Source organism: Danio rerio, chromosome 18 (assembly GCF_049306965.1).
Source record: "Danio rerio strain Tuebingen ecotype United States chromosome 18, GRCz12tu, whole genome shotgun sequence".
Lineage (NCBI taxonomy): Eukaryota > Metazoa > Chordata > Actinopteri > Cypriniformes > Danionidae > Danio > Danio rerio.
The window spans coordinates 34,556,029-34,575,645 of NC_133193.1; the positions used below are offsets into that span (position 1 = coordinate 34,556,029).

At 41.8% G+C, this 19,617-nt stretch overlaps 2 protein-coding genes across 5 annotated transcripts in view; one reads left to right on the forward strand and one right to left on the reverse strand.

Moving 5' to 3' along the window:
- Positions 1 to 19,617, forward strand: part of dhx36 (DEAH (Asp-Glu-Ala-His) box polypeptide 36) — a 237,055-nt gene that overhangs the window by 82,470 nt on the left and 134,968 nt on the right.
- Positions 1 to 19,617, reverse strand: part of LOC137488299 (uncharacterized) — a 50,364-nt gene that overhangs the window by 13,288 nt on the left and 17,459 nt on the right. The window lies entirely within an intron of this gene.

Below are 19,617 nucleotides of genomic sequence, written 5' to 3' on the forward strand. Positions count from 1 at the left end.
TAGCTAAAATATTTTACATTGTCAATCAAATGAACTTAAACAACTGAAAAATGCAACAAATATTAGTTTGGGCAGAACTACAAAAATAAATGTAAATACTTGACTGACACCTCATAATAGAGCGTGAGAAGCAGACATTCTTTATCATTTGTAAAATAAAGACTTGCAGGTTAAGGAAACAGCATTATAGGAGGAAGTTGCCGCGGCCTTGGTGCAGATTAAAAGTTTTAAAAAGCATATGTATAAGGACAGATAGGTAACTAGATAGAATAGACAGGAATATATTGATCTGTGCCCCGCTGCAGAGTGCATACGCAAAAGCCTGCTCTCCCGTGGTGCGAACCCGCGCGTGAGAAACAGGCGTGACTCTCGGCTATTTTGACGAATATCTATGTTACACAGAGCGTAACCTACGTTACCTACGTTACACCTACGTTACACAGAGCCCAACATGGAAGATTGTGATTGGGTCAGCCCAATGTCAATAAAGAAAAGAACCAATGGGCTGCAGATTATATCACACAGGCGCTCTGTCCAGAAAAGAAACATCTTACTTTCAGAGCGTGACAGCTCACACAGCACCGTCAGTCATTGAGGCAGAAAGACATGACAGTCTGCTGAGTGTTTTATGGGCTGATTAGATCATAAGAAGATGATCAGCCCGGCCCAAAAAGTACGTCGAAACAGCGGTAAACTGCCCGGCGTCTGCCCTGGCCACAACAGGAAAAAAAAACTGCGTTAAGTGCTTTAATTTTTTTAACGCGTTAAATATTTCAAATTAATCGCATGCGTTAACGTGTTAATTTTGACAGCGCTAATATATATATATATATATATATATATATATATATATATATATATATATATATATATATATTGTCACAACAATAGACGAAAAGGATCCAATTGCAAGTGTTTATTAACTGAAAATAAAAACAAAGGATATCAATGGAGTGAACTGGATACAAGAAAGTTCAGAACGAGAGCCACGGGTCACAATGAAGACATCAATGAACAACGAAGGATTCTGGAAAACAACAGACAGAAACAAGACAAACAACGGACTGATAACCAGAACACACCACATGAGGAAATATATAGCCAGGCAAATAAGGACCAGCTGGAAGATGATTAAGTCAGCTGATGACATCAGCTGATCCAAAAGCACGCTGTCAACATAAAAGGTAAACAAACACACACCCTCACACATGACAACACACAAGGCAAGATACATAACATACAGGAGGAACACACAGATCCATAAACAGTGACAGTACCCTCTCTCCTAAGAGCGCCTCTTGGCGCTCACAGAAGAGCTTACCTGGCGATTGTAATCATCGATGAGAGAATGATCCAATATGTCCCTTGCAGGAACCCAACTCCTCTCCTCTGGACCGTAACCCTCCCAGTCCACCAAGTACTGGAATCCTCGTCCCCTCCGTCTCGAGTCCAGAATGCGCTTAACCGAATAAACCGTCTCCCCCTCTACGAGACGCGGCGGGGGGGGGGGAACCGGAGTAGGCGGATTAATGGCCGTATGAAAAACGGGCTTCAATTTAGAGACATGAAAAACGGGATGAATTCTCCTGTATGCTGGAGGAAGTTTGAGGTGGACTGCCACTGGACTAATGATTTTAGTGACAGAAAACGGGCCAAAGAATTTAGGTGCACGTTTATTACATACGGTGCGGAGAGGAATATTTCTAGATGAAAGCCACACTTTTTGACCGACAACGTAAACGGGAGGCTTAGACCGGTGGCGGTCGGCTTTAGCCTTGGTGCGCAAACCTACTTGAAGGAGGGTCTGTCTGGCCCTGTTCCAAGTACGTCGACACCTCTGGACAAAGGCGTGGGCGGAGGGAACCGCGACTTCAGATTCCAGACTGGGAAATGCAGGTGGCTGGTACCCTAGACTACACTCAAACGGAGAGAGGCCCGTGGCAGACACTGGTAATGAGTTATGTGCGTACTCAACCCATGAGAGCTGCTGGCTCCAGGAGGATGGATTCTGAGAGACTAAACATCGTAACATACGTTCAAGATCTTGGTTGGCTCTCTCTGTTTGACCGTTACTCTGAGGGTGGAAACCAGAAGAAAGACTTACAGTCGCCCCCATTAAATGACAAAACTCTCTCCAAAATTTAGAGATGAACTGAGGCCCCCTGTCAGAAACCACATTTGTCGGGAGGCCATGAATACGAAAGACATGGTCAATGACAGCAGCCGCTGTCTCTCTGGCTGATGGTAATTTGGGCAGAGGGATAAAGTGAGTGGCTTTCGAAAACTGGTCCACTACGGTCAAAATCACCGTATTCCCGTTGGAGGGGGGGAGACCCGTAACGAAATCTAGCGCAATATGGGACCAGGGTCTCGATGGCACTGACAGCGGCTGAAGAAGTCCAGCGGGAGGGCGATTGGAAGTCTTAGAAACAGCACAAACTGAGCAAGCCAACACAAATTCCCTTATGTCACGAGCCATAAGTGGCCACCAGAATCGTTGTTTGACTAGAGACAAGGTACGACTCACCCCAGGATGACAGGCCAACTTGGAAGAGTGACCCCAACGTATGACGTCAGACCGTAAATCCTCTGGCACAAATAAACGACCCGGTGGGCATCCAGGCGGAGGCGTTACCCCTTCTAAGGCCATGCGGACCCTTGACTCAATCTCCCAGGTGACAGCAGAGATAAAAAGTCTGCGTGGCACAATGGCTTCAGGAGATGATGCATGCTCGGAGTGATCAAAAATTCGAGAAAGTGCGTCAGGTTTAACATTCTTGGAACCTGGTCGGTACGAGATGGAAAAATCGAATCGTCCGAAAAATAAAGCCCACCGTGCCTGCCTAGAGTTCAATCTTTTGGCGGATTGGATGTACTCCAGATTTTTATGATCGGTCCAAACGATAAAGGGAACCCCCGAACCCTCTAGCCAATGACGCCACTCTTCCAACGCAAGCTTGACAGCCAACAGCTCTCGATTACCAATATCATAATTTCGTTCTGCATTGTTGAGACGATGAGAAAAATACGCGCAAGGATGCATCTTGTTGTCCGAGGAAGAGCGCTGGGACAGGATAGCACCGACCCCCACCTCTGATGCGTCAACCTCCACCACGAACTGCCGTGATGGATCAGGGGCAATGAGAATGGGGGCTGAAACAAAGCAGCTTTTCAGTCGGTCGAATGCAACTTGTGCTGCATTGGACCACCTGAACGGAGTCTTGATGGAGGTTAAGGCAGTCAGAGGCGCGGCGAGCTGGCTGAAGTTGCGAATGAAACGCCGGTAAAAATTGGCAAAACCAAGAAACCTCTGCAGGGCCTTGCGGGAGTCTGGGGTTGGCCAATTTACCACAGCCTGAACTTTCTCTGGATCCATGCGCATCCCCTCGACCGACACGATATGTCCCAGAAATGGAACAGACTGTGCATGGAATACGCATTTCTCCGCCTTGACATAAAGCCCATTCTCTAGCAGCCTCTGAAGCACTCGCCTGACATGTTGAATATGTTCCTGGAGAGAATGAGAAAATATCAGTATGTCATCCAGGTAAACATAAATGAACTGATCTAGCATATCTCTCAACACATCATTAACGAATGCTTGGAAGACTGCAGGGGCATTGGACAGACCGAAAGGAAGAACGCAATACTCAAAGTGCCCCCTGGGGGTATTAAATGCAGTCTTCCATTCATCGCCCTCTCGAATACGGACCAAATGGTAAGCGTTGCGGAGATCTAATTTTTTGAAAAAGGACGACCCCTGCAGACGTTCGAAAGCAGAAGACATCAGCGGCAAAGGATAAGTATTCTTCACCGTGATAGCGTTCAGTCCTCGATAGTCAATACAAGGACGGAGGGAGCCATCTTTCTTTTTCACAAAAAAAAACCCCGCCCCTGCTGGTGATGAAGAAGGACGGATGATCTTAGCTGCTAGAGAATCAGAAATATATTTCTCCATGGCCTCCCTCTCTGGGGCAGAGAGCGAATAAAGTTTGCCTTTAGGCGGAGACGTACCTGGCAATAACTCTATAGCACAGTCATAGGGACGATGTGGAGGCAGAGAAGCAGCTCGAGACTTACTGAACACTCTCTTCAGGTCGAGGTACTCACTGGGCACGTTTGACAGATCCATGTGTTCCTCCTGAAAAACAGAACGAGACACAGAAGAACAGGCAGACAACAGACACGTAGCATGACAGCTCTCACTCCAAGAAATTATTGATTCCTGCCTCCAATTAATATGTGGATTGTGCATTACCAGCCATGGATGCCCAAGGACCACTGGAGTGACAGGGGCTTCTGTTAAAAAAAAAAGAATAATTTCAGTGTGGTTACCAGATGTGATCAATCTTATAGGACCAGTGAAATGAGTAATGGAAGGAAGAGAGGACCCATTGAGAGCATGAACAGATATAGGTTGCGAGAGAGAAATTACAGGAAGTCCAAGTCTTTGAACTAAATCAGAGTCAATAAAATTTCCCTCCGCACCAGAGTCAATAAGTGCTTTAGTAATAAAATTCCCAGATGACCACTCCAACTTAACCTTCAAAAGTGTGGCTGCAAGAGAGGATTTGTCCAAAGATACCCCACCCGTCAGTAACCTCTTACCTACTGACGGGCTCTGGCTTTTACGGGACAATGAGCCGCGATGTGATTCGCACCAGCGCAGTACAAACACAGCCCCTCGCTGCGGCGTCTGCGCTTCTCCTCCAGCGACAGCCTAGAGCGGCCCATCTGCATGGGTTCAGGTTCCAAGAGGGGCGTGTCCACTGGACCCGGAAAAACAGTAGCAGCCGGAAGAGGGGAGTTCTCCAAGGCGTGTGTGTGTCGCGTGTGTCTCTCACGGAGCCGAAGACGAGAATCCACGCTGATGGCTAAATCAATGAGTCCATCCAGGGTTTTAGGAAGATCCATAGCAAAGATCTCGTCTTTTACACGGTCTGCTAGCCCGTGGAGAAAGACGTCCCACTGTGCCTGAGCGTTCCACTCACTCTCCGCCGCCAGGGTGCGAAACTCAATGGAGTAGTCAGCAACACTCCGTTGCCCCTGCTGCAACTCCGTGAGCATCCAGGCCGCCTCTCTGCCCGCCGCGGCTCGATCGAAAACCTTTTTCAGTTCCTCCGAAAAGGCTTTAAATGTTGAACGACATGGGAGTTTCTTCTCCCACACAGCTGTTCCCCAAAGCGCCGCTCTTCCAGTGAGAAGCGTGATGGCAAACGCTACTTTCGATTCCTCCGTGGGAAAGGAGGAAGGCTGCCAGGAGAAGTACAGCGAGCGTTTCGCCAAAAAGGCACGACACAACTCCGGTTCTCCGGAGTAGTAGGCTGGAGGTGGAAGGCGAGGTTCGGTAGATCGAGCAGCTTGATCAGACACGGACACTACCGGTGGACTAATGTTAGCTGCAACAGGCTGCTGGACCACCCCAGCAGTATGAAGACTTTGCAGCTGTGTGGTGAGTTCAGACACCTTATTTACCAAGGCTTGGATAGCGCGACTGGTGTTGTTCATCTGCTCATCTTGCCTGTCCATGCGTGTGGTGGCCTGCGTAACAAACTCCTGCAAGCCGGGGATACTCGCTGGATCCATGTGTGATCAGTCCGTTCTGTCACGACAATAGACGAAAAGGATCCAATTGCAAGTGTTTATTAACTGAAAATGAAACAAAGGATATCAATGGAGTGAACTGGATATAAGAAAGTTCAGAACGAGAGCCACGGGTCACAATGAAGACATCAATGAACAACGAAGGATTCTGGAAAACAACAGACAGAAACAAGACAAACAACGGACTGATAACCAGAACACACCACATGAGGAAATATATAGCCAGGCAAATAAGGACCAGCTGGAAGATGATTAAGTCAGCTGATGACATCAGCTGATCCAAAAGCACGCTGTCAACATAAAAGGTAAACAAACACACACCCTCACACATGACAACACACAAGGCAAGATACATAACATACAGGAGGAACACACAGATCCATAAACAGTGACATATATATATTAAAGTTGATAAAATTTAAATATGTTTAAAATCTGTTTAAAACTAAACATCCTAATGTCGTTCATTATGCAAATATCAAGCTGAAGCAAATTTGTGAAGCACGCGTATTTGTATGTGAAACCTAATACATTTTAAAGCAGTATCATTTCTTTCTTCATTCTTCATTTCATTTCAAGGCCTCAAACAACGTGAGCTACCCTGTGTCCTGACATACAAAAACATCCCATTGGCTGGCTCTAGCCAATAAACTGGCTTTGCTGCTCTTTTACTGGTATGTACATATCCAAAGAAATAATGATATTTAACAAAAATCTTTTCAGAAAATAGTTGAAATAAACCCTGAATAATAAAATAATCGTAATTGGTCAGGCATCAGCCAAAAAACACCTTTACACCTGCGACCCCCCTCCCCCACCCCACCCCGCGCTGCTCGCACCTCAGCATCTACTAGTGCACAAATGAGCTGCTCGCACCTCAGCATCTACTAGTGCACAAATGAGTTCTGCCACAGAGATCATGGGAGATGTGTAGCAAAAGTCAGAGCTCGAGAGATTTTTTTAGTTGAACTAACGAATCTGAGAGGTTGGGAGTGCGGACCTGTTGTTGTAGAGCGAAGATGCAATCAAATTTGCCGTGCACACGTGTGTCTCTCATTTTGTATTTGTGAACGACACTTTACAAATACACAACTATTAATCTGCAGCTTCCAATTCAAAACACAAGTGTGTTGATTATTGTGTGTGTGTGCAAATCAAGGGATTCAGCTGTTCACATCAGAGCTGTGAGTGTACATTTCAACCTACACATACATATATTATTATCCCAAGTGCTCACATTTAGATTTGCAAGCTCTCGAGTTTTGCTATTGATTTACCTTCATACAACAGCTCCTGGCAATATGATGTCAATGCAACTGTACACACAGCCCTCTCAGTCTGTACCAGAAGTATCTGTCAGAGTGACAGCATGACTGGACGCATGTTTCAAGAGCACCCAGGTCCATAGAAGGCTATGGTTCGTAGAAGGCTATAGATTTTTTAACTAAAACTTAGGTGATGGTCACCTGGTGCATCTCCATGCACCATGCCCATCTGGGGATTTGATTGTGAAGCCAGTGCAGCAGTGGTCTTATATAACCAATGTGAGTGGCATAATAGAGGCTGCAATTGTCTTATGCACCAGGAGCCTCTGAAAAAAATCAGTGAGACCACTCTAACCTGCTGAATTGTAGCCTGCTATTGGTAAGGCACACTTTAATGAAGACCAAGTCCAGCTCCATCTCGAGATAAGGGAAGTTATGCTTAAGGGAGAGCTCCACTCTCCATCTCAGCTGGAGGGACTGACTCTTTTTGGATACCATCGGTTGCATGCTGCACGCTGCATTCATCTGAAAGAGGAATCACCGGCCCTCCACCAGGGAAAAAAAGTCCTTTCTTCAGGTGGCCCACCTCAGGTTCACTTAAAGGTCCGTTTACTGGAATGGACTGTGACCTGGGATGGGAGAGTTTTCTTTCTGTGGGGGGCTGGGTGCGATCACTAGTTAGTGCAATGGACTGTGGCGCCAAAGTGGATCTTTGAGCTGCAGTAAGGATGCTTTCGGCGAGGAGCAGCCAGAACAGATGGACACGGCAGGGGAGCAGTCTTCTGAGCCCATCAGAAGATGACCTGCCCCATCGCGTTCGGCTGATCTTCACCGCAGAGGATTCCTGGATAAAGTCCCCAAATGTGTCGTCAAATAGGCCTGCTTGGGACTGAGGACACCAAATGATGATATATTTTTGGTGTAATTTTGTCCCATTCTTGCTGCAAACAACCATTTTACACTTAAAAAGTTTCCTTTAGTATAGTAAATAAAGTATACATGGGTCCAATTTACTGATAAATTAGGAAAACTGCAGTTTATAATTTTAAAATCAATCTTAAGACAGCAGATTATTAGTAGACCATTTTAATATTTACACTCCTTTTAGAACAAAGACATCTTCCATCAGTGTTCATATTTATGATTTTTTTTTTTTTTTTGATAGTGATTCTCAAATGTATTGATAAAGGAACAGTTCATGTAACATCACATGCATTAGTGTGATTTAAATGGCACATCTGAGAGGAACACCTTAAAGTGGTCACCTTGACACCCTCACTGACAGTATCACTGAGATACTTCACTCGCAGAAGCAGGAGATTGAAAACAAAGGAAGCACCATTTTTAAAAACACAGCTGAGACATTACACTGTAATAAAATATACATATAGTAACAAGGCATAGTCGACCCGAACTCAAACAAGCTTTGTCGTCATCTACAGCCACAAAGCCAAGAAAACTAAATCTGCCATGTCCTGGTATTGTTTTACGAGCCCGTCTTAAAGTGCGAGCAGTTTCTCTTTTTCCAAAGAGCTCCCTGGGTGGTGATATTTGAAATAATAAACTTCATCATATTAATAACGTGCTTGTGATCATTAAAGCGCTCTGATTTCCAATCCATTTAGAAAGAGACAAACATGAGAGTGAAGCATGTAAAATCAAAGGAGAAGCCGGAAAAAATAGCAAAGAATGCTTCTGCAACCTAAACTATGAACAAATTGCCACCTAAATTACACTTTCAGTATTGATTGTACAGATAAGATCAATACATCAATCGAATCTGTTAGGTGTCTACTTTTAAATGTGCACACTCACAACAAAAACAAATGTGTTTGCTTTTGCAAAACAAGGATAATAAACAGTGTAGGCATTCTGTCTTTTCTCTCTTCGTGAACTGTTTTTAGAAACGCGTAAGATGCGCTGAAACTCCGCGAAAATAAAACACCCAGAGATGAGACATATTTTTATAAAGCTTGAAGTGTCTACTTTTAAACGCAGCTATGCATGTTAAAAACAAATATTGTTTGATAAAGTAATCAGTATGAAACCAAAACTATGTCTAGCTTCTCAGTCTGAGCTCATTAGAGTTAATGCGACCACGCCCACAAAGCTTTGACATTACATATAGCCTGCATGAGAAGCACGCAACAGTAGACTGTGTTAGGAAAAACACGTCATAAAAATGAAATGAAACTAAGCAAATAGTCGACAAAGAAACATGTGAGCTGTTTCTAAAGAAAGCTTGATATGTCTACTTTTGCATTAACCAATTCAAGTCGAAAACAAATAATCTCCTTACATGTAATGAAAGTCAGGACTGGTACTGATTCTCCTGTCACCTCATTACAGCGAATGTGATCCCGCCCGCAGTGAAGGCGCAGTTCATATGGAAATTAACTGAGGTGAGCCAGCCAGATGATAATGTACACGCTCCCCGAGACATGGCATCAAACGACAAGCTTTATTATAGTTGCTTATTTTTGTTTGAACGATGGCACGCTACACGGGTGAAAAAGCACAGTACTAAACAGCGACAAAGAATTTACCTTCTCAGAGAAAGAGCGCAACTCTGATGACGAGTGCATGCATTTTGAAGAACGTCTAGACCCAGCAAAGGACAGAATTCCTGTCGATAAGTCTTTTATTCTAACCTTTATGATTCATATGAATATATGAATATATATATATATATATATATATATATATATATATATATATATATATATATATATATATATATATATATGTATATTATAAAATAAATACTTGTTTACAATACAGTTGCTGTTCTGTTTAAAATTCCGATGTGGTTCCTATGAGTTTATTAGGTTTACTAGTATCAAGTTATTTTGTGTGATAGTTAAATATATTTTTAAAAAAAACTGCGAACAAAAAAATATATAAATAAACTTATTTTTTTCTTAGATTCTTTCTTGAAACTCTTAGTCACATACCTGTCTGATGGCTCATTATGCAGCTCATTATGCAGGTCTTTGTCTTCTCAGGTGTGACTCACTGCATAGTAATGATAGTTTACGCCTTCCCACATAAACCATTTTCAAACAGAAAGTGACTTAGAAATTTTAATTCATTGTATTGTTTTCTGTGAGCAAGTAAACAAGACGATTCTCACATAATTTTGAAGCAAAAACACTAGACTACCAGATCCAGTTCTCAAAAGTCTTGTGCACAAATGTTCTCTGTGTGTTTCACGGCCTTGTTTCAGTGACTTCAAAATTTTTGTTTTTCACTAACCTCGCATAAATATTTCTTTCTCAAAAACACAAACACATACAAACATACTGCTTAGGTATTATTGTATCCCAACTTGTGCTGTTTAAAGTGTTATCACACTTTAGCCATTAATATGTTTTTAAGATACTGAAAACAACACAAATGTGTTCCTGGGAAAGAAGGCAGCATATTGTGCTCCAAAATCTCTATGGACATTTCAGCATCAATGGTGCCATGCCAGAAGTGCAAGTTACTTGCCAAGGGCACTAACACAAGGAAACAGTTCAATTTAATTCAATTCACCTTTATTTGTATAGCGCTTTTACAATGTAGATTGTGTCAAAGCAGCTTCACATAGAAGATCGTAGTAAATTGAAACTGTAGTTTAGTTTTCAGAGTTTAAGTTCAGTTCAGTTTACCTCAGTTCAGTGTGGTTGAATTGTCACTACTGAGAGTCCAAACACTGAAGAGCTCAGCCCAGCTCTACAGATCCAGAACCATGCAAGCCAGTGGCGATGAATGTCTGGATGATCCTTTTCTTTTTTTTTTGATCCAGAGCAAGCAGCATCCATTTCTTCTAACAAACACCCAAAATGCTAGTTAATCTAACCACAGCACACATTTCTATTGTGTGCTGGTTCATCTTATGCCTCCAAGCCCAGGGTAGTCAACACCTTTTCTTAACACTGTCACATTCTTTGGTCACTGTACAGTTTTCACTGGCATTTGTAAATGTAACTACGCATTGACAAAGGTTTGCCAATATAGTCCTGAGCCGATGTGTTGATATCTTGATGATTCTTGATGCAGTGCTACCTGAGGGATCAGAGATCCCAATTGTTCAGATTAGGTTTACGCCCTTTTCTTTTACTCACTGTAATTCCTCGTTTTTAAATGTTTTTTTATATATATATACTCAGTGAACTAGGTAGAGTTCTCTGTCTTTACAGAATATAATACCAAGATCTTTACTTAATACTTCACTAACGGCGAGGATGGCTGGTGTAGTGAATTAGCTCAAAGGGAAGAAGAAGATTCATTTGAACAGGGTTTTAAAAGAATTGAGTATTTAAGTTAGAAAAAATCAATTGTCCAGCCATTGTTCTAAACGGACAGTTTAATTTAACTACATCTATTGCTATCAAAATAAAACCCATTTATGTTAAGCAGGGTAGCAAGATTGAAGTAGAAGACATTAGATTCATAAATATGCAAAGGCACCTTATTTATACAAAATGACACTTTATTGACTAATCTAACAGAATCTAACACAAACACACATTCATACAAGTGTAGAGAAGAGTAAAAAAGTAAAATAAGAATTTGAGATAATGAAATGATGGAAAATCTTGGATTTTGTTATACCAAACTAAGGCCCCGTTTACACTAGTGCGTTTTAGTTTTAAAACGGCGTTTTAGAATGAAAACGATCCGCGTCCACACTCGCGTTTTACCCAGCGTTTCTGAACAGCTCTCCGTCCACACCAAAACGCTGAAAACGCACATCACGTGACCACACAGACACTCTCGGGCAAGCGCTGCAGCTCATCTACCCAGATGAGAGCTCTGCTAGTCGGAATTCTCATCAAGCATCTATCGCTGGATCTAATATCTCACTATATTTATTAAACGGGATATTTCATTCATCTTGTTGTCTTTATCTAACGACATATTCCCTGACTTTGGTCATTAGAATCTTACTTTTTCTCAGGTAACGTGTTTTGGCTGAGCGCAAAGATAAGTTAATGATTGATGAAACCACGTAGCCTATTATGTATATTGACTGATCGCTTGCCTTTATTTCCTATAATGTAAAAACTTATTGTATGTTATACTTTCATAATGGCCATTATCGATTATTAAAACTGATATTCAGCAAAAGAGAGGGTGTGTTTCTTATTTTCACTGAAATTGAAAGGAGGCAGTTGTTATCGGCTCCGTTTTGTTATAAATATCCACACAGTGAAGATGATGCTCATTATGCTGCACGACGCCTGAACATTTCTGCTGTCTGTTTAGTTGTTAATATTAAAATGAAAATAGGCAGTTCCTTAAATCATGTATACAATTTATTGTTGAGAAAGTGAAACAACGTAGCCAGGGTGATGTGAATGAAGTTATAAAGTACACTATTCCCTTTGAAGATTTACCCGTGTCCTCGGTATAGTCTGTTTTCCATATCAAACTGAGAAGAAGAGACTGCAGCCTTGATCAAACATGCGAAGTCTGAACTTACACGGAGAAAATGCAGGACTGAACTGTGTGTGTTAGGCTACTTAATATTCAGGAAAAGCCCCAATCAGAGAGGCGAATGTCAGCAGCCCCGCCTCCGTTTTCAGATGTCTCCGTTTTCCATCATCCACACTGAGACGGAGCAGCAGCGTTTCAGAATGAAAACGGCCTCTCCAGCGTTTTCGAAATGCTCCGTTTTCGGCGCTCGAGAACTCCGGCGTAGTGTGGACGGTTGGCGTAACCGTAGCAAAACTTATGCGTTTTCAAACTAAAACGCATTAGTGTAAACGGGGCCTAAGTGAACCAAAAATAATCAATTTAATCTTTTTATGGTCTCTTTAGGGTTGCATTTAGTTTACACCAGTTCAGATGGAAGTGTTACTTGCGTTCCTTTTGTGATGTGAAGAAACTCCCTCTGTTGAGCACATGGCTGACTGGTTATTCTTTGTCCTCGCGAGGCTTGGAGTGGGGTGGAGTCAGTTGTTTCAAGTTTAAAGCGGCAATAGGGCGAATCGTGATGACTACTGGTTTGTGGTGCACTGAATTTAACTTGACTCTCGACAGAAAATAAAGAAAAAAATGGTATCAGAGATGTGAATATCTGAGCTGTGCGATAAACCCATTTTGTCTGGGTCCCTGTCTGCTCTGGTCTGTCGGCTTATAGAGTCTCTCTCGGGTCCTGGGTTCTCTGGCCTGAGGTTTTTCGGTTCCTGGGGTTTCTGCTTTCTTGGAGGTTTCTCTGTTTCTGGGTGGTGGCCTTACGCCCCATTCACACGGGGCATCAGCGTCAACGCTTTCCATTCACTTTGAATAGGTGACGTCAGGCTTTGCCGAACTGCATTGTGGATCCATCGGCGCCGCTTCAGAAGCGTTGCTCGCTGCAGAAGTTGGGACTAGCTCAACTATTCAAGTGCTGTATGCAAATACACCAGCTCAGATAGTGGCCTATTGCTGACTGAATTTCATTGGCTGACGCTTCTATGACGATTGATTAAGACCCAACTTCAGACACGCCTTCAGTCAAGCGTTGACGCTGAAGCCCCGTGTGAATGGGGCGTTAGGCACAAGCTTCTACAAGGATGGTTGGTACCCACCCTCCAGGGCCAAGTTGACCAATCTGAACTTACCTGAGGCATGTTTTATAGTCCTTTGTTCAGAAGTGTAGTGATTTGCATATTTATTTTGATGTAAACTGAAGCAGAAAATTTCATGTTTCTTTAAATGTTAATATGATGCACACATATTAAGATGAAATGTAAGCTATTGTTCAGTACACCAAATAAGCTTTGCAGGGACTTCAAACATGTACTGTGTGAGCTTGTTTAGCTGTGGTAGAGTTAAACATTGATTGCAGAAGTATTTAAATCATAATATTAATACAGGAGCAAGGGAATAGTTACAAAACACCTGATTACACATAAATAGAGAATAAAAGTTTACATCAAAACATCAGTCTTAGGCCCCGTTTACACTAATGTGTTTTTGTTTTAAAATGCTTAAGTTTTGCAACAGTTATGCCATCCGTCCACACTACGCCGGAGTTTTCGAGCACCGAAAACGGTGCATTTTGGAAACGCTGGAGAGGCCCTTTTCATTCTAAAACGCGGCTGCTCCGTCTTAGTGTGGATGGGGGAAAACAGAGACATCTGAAAACAGAGGCTGGGCTGCTGACATTTGCTGATTGGGGCTTTTAATCAATATTAAGTAGCCTAACGTTACACACAGTTCAGTCCTGCATCCTTGTAAGTTCAGACTACACAAGTTTAATCAAGGCTGCAGTCTCCCCCTCCTCAGTTTGATATGGAAAACAGACTACCGAGGACATGGGTAAATCTTTAAAGGGAACAGTGTACTTTATAACTTAATTCACATCAACCCTGGCTACGTTGTTTTACTTTCTCAACAATACAATGAAAACATGATTTAAGGAATTGCCTATTTTCATTTTGATTATAGCAACTTAGCACGATGCCTCAACATTTCTGCTGTCTTTTGTGTATATATGAGCATCATTTTCACTGTGTGGATATTTATAACATTCAAGAGTTCACACTTAGATATTGTTTGACAACATGTTAGCTCATTAGCAGGTTTGGCATGCTGTCCCGGGAGAGAACCCTGAGCTCGGAGATAGTTGAGCCCAGGGCTCCCGCCTGGTCCATAGAGCATGTGAGGGGAGTACGAGATCAGGATGTTCTCGAGAGCTCCTCAAATGCTTGAGACTCGGGACAGCAGCCGTGTACTCAAAGAAACTCCCCAAAAGGCTTGAAATGCTATATCCGGCTGCTGGATATAGTGTTTTTTTGAAAAGGAAAGGTAAAGGGGGCTCCTGCGGGAGCAAAAGGTGATACAGGCTTCTGCAGGAACCTGAGCAGAGTTGGCGTGGGCTATGAATACTCCTGCGGGGGTCAGAGCCTTGGGGTGGTTGGGGATCCTGCTGGAGAAGTAGAAAGGGGGAAGGGGAAGTGAGGACTCCAGCTGGATAGGGGGGGAAAGGGGGATGAGGTGGGGACAGGGACTCCGAAGGAGTGAATTGCTCAAGGAACACTCCTTACAGAGATAGAGCTGGGAGGTGGCAGCACTATATATAAATAAATAAATAAATAAATAAATAAATAAATAAATAAATATACGTTTGTGCATGATTGGCATAAATTGTATTAAAAAGGCGACATACATTAAAAAAAGAGAATCTTCAAGGGATAAATCCAGTCTGGTCGGGATGAATGATGGATGATAAATGTTTATTAAGTCGCATGGCTAACACTTTAGTGATCACTTTTCTATCAAAATTTTGTAGCGCAATTGGCCTATAACTGGCTGGGTCAGTTTCATCTTTGTTTTTCTTTAAAATAAGAGAAATGTTAGCTTCGTATAAGGTACTGGGCAAAATCTTATCTTTTTTGGAACTATGTATCATCCTAAGGAGCAGAGGGGAGAGAACATTACTAAATTTCTTATAAAACTCAGGGCCGAATCCATCTGGCCCTGCCGCTTTTCCAGATGGAAATGACTTTATGGCAGTATCTATCTCCTCCTTGGTAAAATCAGAGTCTAAATCTGCCCTTGCATTGTCACTAAATTTAGGCATATCAATAGATTTAAAAAAGTCAGTATCAGTGGACTAAATCAGTACTGATGAATCAGTATCAGTGGACGTGTTATTGGAGGTATAAAGCTCTCTTTAGAATTCTTCGAAGCGGGCATTGATATTACTAGGATTAACTAAAAGGGTGCCGTCTTTGGAATTAATACTATGGATGGACCTGGAAGCTTGAATTCCTTTAAGCTGACGTGCTAAAAGCTTACCAGGCTTATCCCGTTTTAAAATATCTTTGCTTCATTTTTAAATAAATATTGTTTGTTTGATGACCCAGAATACAACTATATTCATATTTAAGTTTTATTATTTTATTATAATCTTCAGGCGACGTCGACGTTTGACATGCCAATGTGTGAGTAGGAAGAATACTTTGTATTTCCCGAAGTCGTTTCTTTCTTTCCCTTTTAGAAACAGATTCATAAGAAATAACATACGTATGACTATGAGTTACATATGGCTGCTTTTAAGGTTTCCCATAGTGTGGAGTCGGAGACCTCCCCATTACCATTGGTTTCTATAAAGTCTTTTAGTTTAGTATCAATGTATTCTATGAATTTCTCTTGCTTTAATAAATATGGATTGAGGAGCCAGGAGTAACATTGTTTAGGAAGAGAGAGATCGATAGACATGGTAAGGGGACTGTGATCTGAAATCAATATATTGTGGTATTTGGTATCGTTAACTTGTGGAATTAGCCGAGAATCAGTCTAAAAGTAATCTATTCTACTGTACGATTTATGAACATGTGAGTAATAAGAGTAGTCTCTATCAGTAGGGTGTTTGATTCTCCATATGTCAATCATGTTCCTTGATTTAATCAAATTGTTTAAAACCTGTACTGATGCAATTTTAGGAGGGGGGCTGATAGATAACCTGTGCAAGTAAGGGTCTAAATAGCAATTTAGATCCCCTCCAATAATTACATTATGGTTATCTTCATTCGGGAGCAGGTCAAAAACCTTCTTATAAAAGTTTAGGTGTTCTATATATATTGGCCGTAAATATTTGTAAAAATTATTGGAAATGAATTTATGGTTCCAGAAACCACAATATATCTGCCGAAGGGGTCAGTAATCATGGAAGAAAACTTAAACGGAATGTTTTTCCTAAAAAGAATAGCCACTCCTCGAGCATGAGAGGTGAATGATAATTGATATATCTGAGAGATCCAGCTAAATTTCAGTCTACGTTGCTCTGTCGTTTTAATGTGGGTTTCCTGGAGAAAAATCACATCTGCTGATAGGGATTTAAGATGTCTGGATACATTATCTCTCTTCATAACATGCCCAAGACCTTTGACATTCCAAGAAACTAATTTAACATCTCTGACCCCAATCTGTATCCTACCAGAAGAACTCTGCATACTCAGATAAAAAAAGCTATCAAGATGGGAATATGCTCCGAGTAAGATAGCATAACAACCAGCACCGAAATAATATAATGAATGTGACTAAATGAAAAAAAGTAAAACATATTAGAAAGAACAAACAAACAGATACAAGCCAACAACAGGATCCCAAAACTTATCCCACCCTGCCTAACCAAACTAGACATGATGTTCCCAATTCAAATCTAAGAGGAGCTGCCAGGCAGCTGGCAAATGCCAACATCTCAAGGTAAAGAGAGAAACAAAACAGGGAAAAGCCCATCTCTCGTGCCTCAAAGATGTAAACAATAAAAAGGTGTTACCGTGAAAAAATAAACAAATAAAATAGATAAATAAATAAATAAAGTAAAGCCCAAACAAACGGAAACAAAATAAACAGTTGAGTGAATCAAGTAAATAAAAAATAAAATAATAATAGCAATAATGGTAGTAATGATAATAATAAAACTGTATATGTAATTACAGAAAATAAATAAAATAAAAAAGGTATTAAGGTTACATATTAATAAGTGGAATTCGACTGTTTAATGTCCCGCACATAACACTGGGGAAACCGTTAGAAGTTTTTAATCCTTCTGTTCAATAACACTTTTTAATATGTATTTTTTTCTTTTCTACGAGTTAGTAAAATGTTTGTTTGGCCAAGAAACAGCCTTAATAGTCAGTTCTTAGTTATGTGCGGCATCAAATAGAGCCGACTAAATGTAGAAGATGTCATCAATTGTACTTGAGCTTATTACCCTGGGGTTTTACCGTACTTTACTTTTGCACAAATTTCGTGGCTTTGGCTAGGTCATCGTACACCTCAAGCGCCGCATCTCCATTCTGATGTATTTGCAATCTGGCCGGGTATCTCACTGTGAACTTGATTCCTTTTGTACGTAGCGCTTGCATTACATCCCAAAAGGCATTCCGTTGAGACATGACCTCTGCTGTATAATCATTGAAAATGAAAACCCTTTTGCCCTTATATTCCAGAGGTTGTAGTCTCCCGCGACGCAGAATCAATTCCTTCTGTTGGAAGTGGTGTATACGCGCCAGTATTGTGCGCGGTCTCCCACCCACAGCTGGTTCGGGCTGGAGAGACCGGTGCGCACGGTCCACTTAAACTGGGTGAGGAAAGTGTTCTTCCCCGAGGAGCTGTGGAATCAGCCGGGAGACAAAATCAGTGGGTTTACCTTCTTCCTCGTCTTCCTGTATACCCATGATCTTAATACTGTGTCGTCGTGACCTGGGGCCTTTTGTATCAACGCTGCATATGCACAAAAACTTTGCGTACGGCAGGTTTCACGCTCAGAATCGCTCACGTTTGGATTTACTAACGATGAACTGAACGTGGGAATGTGCGCAGCTCCACGGCAGGTTCTTGGCAGGCGTACGCACATTTTTTGTGCGTGTCTGTTTTATTTCCATTGGTGACTCCTAGAGGCAGTTGTGTTAAATTGCTCTCTACAAAGTGTCTGAGCCTTGCAATGGCAGCTGTATGAGACGGGTTCATCTAGCAGGTATATAAGGTTTCCATACTATACAGTTGACCAGCTAAACATTAAAGCGCAAATTGCAGCGGTCGCCTGTTTTCCCAATGTAATCTGAGCTATCTACTGCACGCACATTGCTATAAAGACACTATCTGAAGATGAATTTGCATACGTGAATCAGAAACATTTCCATTCAATAAATGTGCAAATAAAATATGATGCACAAACTTATTAATGATTCCAACTTGTCTTTCTAGTGATAAATAGTTGGCAAAATCTGATATATAGCAGGGGAAAAAAAGAAGAAAGAGTTCATCAGATGCTGGATTCGAACCGAGTTCATGTTTGAACATGTCAAAACATGTTGACATGTGTTTTATGAGCTGCGCCACTGGACTGTTAAGAGTGCTGCAACATTTTACACCTATAAATCAAACTATTTCTTTTCTAATTCACTCAGTGCGATGTTCAGACCCAACTGTGTTAACCACATCAGCTAAACTCTCCCACTCTATTTTTTTCTTTTGTTGTTAATTCCGGAGAACAAACTTGCAAATAACACTGCTTTTCTCTGGTCTACCTCCGAAAGGAGTGCCTCCAATTCACATTCTGTTCAAAGTTTCTCTTTTTGCTTGCTTTTGCCATTGCTTTTTCGTTGGGTTTTGCCAAAGTAGAGTCATTAGCATATTCATAAGGGGGAGGAGACAGGGAGGGGTTTTGTGCTCGTCCATGTTGCGCTCAGGTTCACGTTCATTCAGATGTACAAAAGAATATGCGTGGGATTCGGCGTACGCAGTGTTTCATACATCTGATTTTTTTTCTGCGTACGCACATTTACAGCTTTGTTTTGTACGCAATGTTTTAGTATGATTTCCACGCAAGTCTTCGTACATGAGGCCCCTGGTCTCCAGATCCATAACTTTGTCCCGAAGTTGCATATTTTGTTTGGATAGTTCAGAGACTTTAGTCTCTAAATCATGCAATCGCGCATCAAAGTCGCTCGCCGCCGTCTCCTGATTTGTCACACGGACATGTAGTTCAGCCTGAGAAGCCACATGTTTCTGGAAGTTGAGTTCAAAAGTATCAAAGCGATCGTTCACACCTTGCAAGATTAACTCAGACATCTCCTTACTTATTTCTTTACATAAGGCATAAGCGGTGTCTGGTAGTATTCCAGACTTTTCAGGTTAGTTGTTAGCCTTAGCATTAGCTCCGGCGACGTCGTCGGCGACTTTTCCTTTCTGCGAGGCACTCGGTTTTGGCATTATCAAGCTTTAGCAGAAGTTTGTGATGTAAGAAAAGCGTAAACACAAC